The 7,716-nt window shown below is 27.5% G+C and overlaps 1 pseudogene; it reads right to left on the bottom strand.

Moving 5' to 3' along the window:
• Positions 1-45: 45 nt before the first annotated feature.
• Positions 46-154, bottom strand: LOC114075442 (annotated as a pseudogene).
• Between the last annotated feature and the right edge of the window lie 7,562 nt (positions 155-7,716).

The raw sequence follows: 7,716 nt of genomic DNA, 5'->3' as shown, positions 1-7,716 counted from the left end.
TAAAGGGAATAATATAGCCATCCAAAGATAGATAGAACAATTTATTAATTTTTGGATCATTACTTAATTTGTGCGTGTTATTCTTGAGCAGGGTCATTTTAATCTTCTTTGTATCATTTCAACTTTTTATTAAATATTTTCGAAGGGACAAAACTTTGTGTCTGACAACCATTAGACCATCTCAGCACCATGATATGGATTGTATGACACGACAATCCAAAGGTCATGGAGGTTGTTTATTACTCTCTGGTCCAAAATCCATGACTGATCATCCACCAGACTTAATTTCTAGTCTCGTAATTTAGAAATCAACGCTATACAATAATACAAGAAGATTTTACCTCAAGACTTTATCAGCATGAATTCGAAATTTTTATAAGCTACTTTATTTGTTGTTTTCAAGTTTTAGGTTGAACACTCAAATTCTTTTTGATAATTGATTTTCTTTTTTTATGATTAGTTAAGGGAGGCAAAGAGGAATATTTGGTGGATAAGATAAACAAATTATAGAGACATAGTAGGGTTTTAGGGGTCTACAAATGAGCTCAAAATTTTTGTCTACATGTAAAAATTATTATACTATATACTATAAAGTAAGGGTAGATGACATTAAATTATTTAAGGGGGGGCCATATAATATGAGCTCTATTATTGGTTCTATAAAAGTATATGTATTTTTTTTATCTTGGTTAAGTGGGGTCTAATTTTCACAGCTAATTTGGTCCATGTGATAATGATTTTTTTTTTTGAATAAGAAGACAAATTTATTCAAGAAAATATTCATGTTATCCACGTGTCTTTCATCATAGCAAAGTTGGAAATTTTGGATATTCTTTTTTTTTTTGGTTTTTTATATTTTTGGGAAAAAGAGGTATTATTTATTAGCATATAGAAAAAGTAAGTGTCCTTTTGGAAGCTAGAAGAGTTTTAGTTTAGCTCTATATTAAATGAGAGTTTAAAATTTATAGTTTCACTAGATTTGTTGACTACCAGTTGTATTGCACTCACTACTACATAACAATTGCAATATATTCGATTTTATAAGTGGAATTTAGAGAGAGTAAGTTATATATAAATTTTTTTTGTATGTTGGACGAGAAAATCATCAAAGTTCGGGAATTTCAATGGAAATATCTCACTGTATCGGTATCGGTTATGAGCCACATTCAATAGATTTTTGCTCAAGAAAAAAAATACTTTTAGAATATGTTTTTAAAATATAAAGTGTAAGAAGCGGTAACAAAAATACGAAGAAAAGTGAAATATTGACAGTAAAACTAGTAAGATAATCAAAGCGTGCACGCAACAACGGTGTTAAAATTAAAAAAAGAAAGATAATTGAATAATAATAATACTGAAAAGGAGAAAATAAGATACTTCAAGCTACTTAACTATATGTGATCTTTTACACTAATTCTTGACCTTTTCGTTCTCCTATCTAGTCGTACCATTGGTTATGAAATGAAAACGTGTAGTGTCTTTTCTAATCATTTCTCCTAAGTCACACTTCTTCAACAGGGCATTTGTGTTCCTCCGTCTTACGTATCTAAATCATTTCGATTTCACTTTCGTCATCTTACCCTGTATTTTCGTTCTAATCTTAACTCTCCTAATATGATCAGACATCCATCTAAGCATATCCTCGTTTTTACCATTTTTATCTTTTGACTGTTTGAATTCTTAACCAACCCACTCAGTTTCATACGTAGTTGATCTAATAACCATTTTATAGAACTTACCTTTAAATATCGGTGATGCATACACCAAGCTAATAGTTTGGTCTCCTCCCCTTGTAGGACAAATAAATCTACAAGAATCATGTATTTCATTTATTCGATTTAATATCAGACATATCTACTTAATTTACATAGTTTAAGAATATATTTGATCCTTTTCTGGTTTAGTAAATGGTTCAAAGTTAATGTTCATGTCATTTTGTGTTTGAGTTATGGAAGAAGCCTAGAAGTTTGTGTCTAGTTTAGGAGTACTTGTGTCCAATTAACATAATATAACTATTTTTGGCTACTTTTTAAACAGTGGCTAAATCATGATGAATAGTACAAAAAAGTGGCTATTTTTCTATTTTTTCCGATTTTATTGGCTTTTTGGTACATGTACAGCCCAATAAGGTTGGGCCCATAGTTCTTGTACCTTAACTCATTGTGGGCCTCATCATTTACAGATTTAACATTGTTGGGCCCATCGTATAAAGTGGGCCTAAATAGGGCTTCTTACGTAAATGTACCGTCGGCAAAAAAAGAGGTAAATTACAAAAATCACTTACTTTTACAGGGAAAATTACAATCGATCCTTAAATTTTTATAATTACAGAAACCCTTTGAACGGATACAATAATATAAGTACTGATACATTATCGGATACATGCGCTGATACATTAAAAAGAGGGTCGGATACATGCGCTGATACATCAAAAAGAGGGTCGGATACATTAATGACGTTTTTGACTTAAGAGAAAAATGAAGAATTTTGAAGATTTGTAAAATTACGGGGAATAATGGTAATAAGAAAACTAAAATGTAAGATTTCTGTAATTAATCCAAAATTAAGTATATGAAAATAGTTTTATTCATATGCAATGTCTCGATGTTGTACGAATAATGTATACCCATGTATATATGATAAATAACTATGTATGAAAGATGACAACATACAATAAAGAAAATGGTTCGAATTGTTAACTAGAGTGACAAATGAAAATAGGGTCAATTATGGTTTGGTAAAAATGAGATGGAATGGTCATTCTTTTTAATTATCTATGTATTTTAATTTATCGAAACGAGTAACATCGTTTCAGTGAAATGTGCTTACTTATACACATGCTACATCAATACATACAACAATGTTTGTTATACGACATAAACATCACATTTATGATACTAAGATTCATAATACTAACTTGGATTAACTATAAATAATGTCGTTGATATCAATACTATAACTGATAGAAGATCGATCGAATGAAATTATTCATATATTTTAACTTATCACAATAAGTGACATCCTTTCATTGAAATGTGTTCACTTATACACGTATTACATCAATACCTAAAATAATGTTAGCGATCGTACAGAAACATTTCATTTCTGATAGTAAGGATTCATACTACTGACCCAAATAATTAACTCAAGTTAACTACAAATAATGTTGTTGATGTTATTATTATTGTCATTGTAGGTAGACTCTATAAAAATTAAACTATCTCTATATATATCTATAAATAGTTGGCACTAAAATAATGTGTTAACTTATGTACATGTTACATCAATACTTAAAACAATGTTAGTTATAGTACATAAACATCACATTTCAGATAGTAAAGATTCATACTATCGACCCAAATAACTTAGGTTAACTACAAATAATGTTATTGTTATTGTCATAGTACGTAGACTCTATAAAAATTAAACTATCTCTATATAAATATATCTATAAATAGGTGGCACTAGTGAAATTAAAGCTTATTTCATGTTGGTGTGATGAGTTTTCTTCTATTTGCCATATTCATTTCAAGTGCAATTAAAATTGTGGTCCAATTTTACTGACTAAAAAGAGAAAATATGCATAGAAAGATTTGAACTATTACTTCAATAGTACAAAAAGGTGTGGCCAAAACTTCAATTTTGCAGGTGAAATCTAACAAGCTAGAGTGCTTATATCATAAAGAGTTTTTTTTTTATTTTTATTACTATATATTACTTCTTATGAGTTGTTTATTATTGGTCATTTTTCGATATATTTTGTCATGTCTTGTGTATCTTTTGCTTGTTTTCTTCACTCGTTTTATTTTCACAGGTACAAGGTTTATTAAGAAACATTTCTATCTCCTAAGATAGGGGTTAGTCATGCGTACACACTGCTCTTCCTAGACTCACTTGTGTACTACACTGAATATGTTATCGTTTATTTTGAGATTTACGTACAATAATAAAATAAAAAAATTTATTAAGAAAATTGAAAAAGAATAAAACTATCATGTCGGAAATTTAAACTTGACCTAACACATTCTTGAGTTGCTATAGCCACTATCATACTAAATAAGGTCAAGATTTTTGGTTTTGCACACGCAATCGAATATGAAGAATCGAACTATATTTGATATGAAAACTTACTAAATAATCACTTTTAAATCGAGAAAAATCACATTCTTTTAATTATCTAAAATGGATAAACGCATTTTTATCCATTATAAAAAAATAATATTTGATTACTATAATAAACAAAATCTTGGTAGTTTTACACAATAATGATCCATCCTAAAATGAGACATCAAATGAGAGCAATTGCATGTGAAATCTAAACATAAAAAAATATATATATAAAGTAAAGTGAGATTCAAATTAAAAAGACAATTTACTAATTTTAACTTTTAAAACTATTACTACCACTTACTATTTATACAAAATATTATAATGATAAATCCTCATGAAAATGAGACATGAAATGAGAGCAATTGCATGTGAGTACAAAACATAAAAAATTATAAAAAGTAAAGTAAGGTTCATTTTAAAAAGGCAATTTTCTACTTTTTAACTAAATAAATATTACTCCTACTATCACTTACTATTTTAAAACATTGATTAGTTGGTCCATGTGCCACAAACCAAATCATTATAAATATATTTTTAGATTTGTTCAAAAATCAATATTAAATAAATATAGATAGCTGTCTCTGTGATTGTTGGCTAATTATATCTTTGCAAAAAATAATAAAAATTAATAATAAATTACTATAGAGGAGTCTTTCTTGTTTTATCGATATCTGATATTGATATTAATTTTTTTAAATAAATATGTTACATAACTTGTTTTTGGTATCGATATTTTTAATAGTATATTTTTATCATATTTCTAATTAAAAATGAAAAAATCTCGAATTATTTTGTTATAACACAATCATATTCATAATTCTCTTTGTATTAATGAATCATTAATCTATTAGTCAAAATTAAATTATCAATGTCCATATCTTTCCACCGTTATGGGACCCATGTCAAAGCATGATCATTTATAAAATTAAAAATTAATAATCAAAGATCCCCTTTAAAATTCATCCATAATCACGTAAAGGAAAGGAATAATATTAATTTTTAGTTACTCAAATTTTAATAAAAATTTTATTTAGACCCCAATGACTTATGAGTAATGATAGTTTGGTTACACATGTTGACCCCTATGACTTATAATTAATGTATAATATTAAGTTTGTATATTTTCTCAATATTTAAGGGGCTTTTAAAAATAGTTTTTAAATATAATAATATATTCAACTTTTTAATTAAGGAAATTTTCATCTGTTGTTCGATATTCAATTTATTGTATGTTCTCTTTTTGTATAAGGAAATTTTCAAATTTTTTTTATTGCCAACCGTTCAAACTTAAAATCCTGATTAAATTTGATTAATTTCAACCATATGATCATGAGTCCACAACCTATGTTGGTAGCCAAAAAGTCTACGTTCGATAATTTTATTTTATTATAGTCTTTGTTGTTGCTCTTGCTATTCATTGTAAGGGTGTGCATCGATCGGTTCGGTTTGGTTTTACATATAATCGGTTCGGTTTATCGGTTTTAAAATATGCTAACCCAATAACAAACCAATAAGAAATTTTTTATCGATTTATCGGTTTTTGAAGTTATCGGTTCGGTTTCGATTAACCCAATAAGAAAATGTCGATCAAATAATATATAATAGTACGTATGTTATAATTACATGTTACCAACTTACCGCCAAAACATAATAGAAAACTTCGAATGTTGATCAAATTACTAATATTCACAAATTTGCAAAAGCTATCGCCTACAATTACGAACTAGAATTAAAACTAAAATAAAATATTTCAATGAGACAATCTTGAACAGTTGTTTGATCCACCAGATAATCAACAAAGTTCTCACCAATTTCCTAACCAAAAAATCACATAGCCTGAAAAGCTAAAATTGAATCTGTTTATGTATTAAATTATGTATATTTAATATTGAGGAAGGGTAAAGTAGTAAATAACTATCGTCTTATTGGGTTATCGGTTTACCCAATAACCCAATAGGATAAACCGAAACCGACCCAATAACCAAAAAATTATTTTTTCTAAACCCATTAAAAACCCAATAACCCAATAACATTTTATCGGTTCGGTTTATTGGCCGGTTCGATTTTTGCACACCCCTAATTCATTGTGGTGGTTTTCATTTAAATGGTACTCCCTTCATTTCATATTAGTTAATCATTTTTCATTTTATACGATATTTTTTTAATCTTAAATAAAAAGATGATTTTATTAATTCTCCCTTTAAAAATCTTCTTGGAAATATTACAAATAAATGTGAACACTTTCAAAAAATAATAATTACAAGGGTTATATATATGTATATATGAAAAATAATCAATTCTTCTTAATTTAGTATAAAGTGATCAGCTAATATGAGAAAACTATATTTAGTATAATGATCAACTAATATGAAACGGAAGGAGTAATAAGTTCGAGTACTACATTAAAGGTTTTTAATACACTTTAATATGAAAACTCCACCTAATTGATGTTACTATTACTCTTATGAAAACATTAATTTCATGGTTGAAAGAGACAAATAAATACGTATTCATGTCATAATTTAATATTTATATTAATTGTTCATATTACTAAAATTATATATTTAAATTTCTTTATCTTTATAAATTAGAGATAAGGTTTACTTACTCAAGTTTTTAAAATTATTATTTGTGAAATTATAGTACTAAACATAGTATTAGAAAACTATTGATAAGATTAGTTTTCTAAAACTCATTTACCCTTATTTATACCTTTAAACTTTTACTATATTAATCTATTCAAACAATATATTCACTTTCAACAACAATTAATACCAAGAAAGCAATGGAAACCAATAAAATTCATCACAAAGAGAAAAATCATACAAAAACACAACCACAAATAATCACAAACCACTAGTCTTTTGTTAAATCACCTTTTTTTCCTCGGAAGATAAAGTAAAAGAGAATTAATTAAAAAATCGAACTCTTACCAACAAACAATATTCAAATAACCAATCAAGTGAATTATGAATGCTTAACATAGATATATACTAAGCATAATACATAAATGTACTCCTTTAACTTGATCTTATTTCACATTTTTGCCCTTCAACTTCGAGTATGCACAAGCAGACACTTAAACTTGTATAAACTTGAAAAAGTAGACACATGAGTCCTACGTGACACGATACACATACAGGACACCACACAAAACAAAAAATATCATGTAGGACATGTGTGTCTATTTGTTCAACTTTATACAATTTTAAGTGCCTACTTGTGATTATGATTTAAAACCAAGTTAAAAGACATATATACATATTATGCCTATATACTAATATTTACTTTTGAGCAAGACACAATCTGTCAGCTCATATACATTATTCATTTGATTCATCATCTTATTTCTAAGTTATCTAAAAGCGATAATAGTTTAGCTGGTCGACAAACCTATATAACCGATAAGTCTAATCAATGAGCTTCAAAATCAAACTGAACCGACTCATACACAGAACTACTAAGATTCTCCGACTTATTATAACGAAAAAAAACTATATAGTATATAAATATAGATTATTTTTTTTAGGGGTATTTGTATAATTTCACAGCCGCCATGTACGACCTGTCCCCATAACAACATTCCAAAGTCCACCACCCGTCAAA

This window comes from Solanum pennellii, chromosome 12, assembly GCF_001406875.1.
Source record: "Solanum pennellii chromosome 12, SPENNV200".
In the NCBI taxonomy this organism is placed as follows: Eukaryota; Viridiplantae; Streptophyta; class Magnoliopsida; order Solanales; family Solanaceae; genus Solanum; species Solanum pennellii.
The sequence above is the reverse complement of the archived record's forward strand: the minus strand, read 5'-3'. Positions and strand labels throughout refer to the sequence as shown.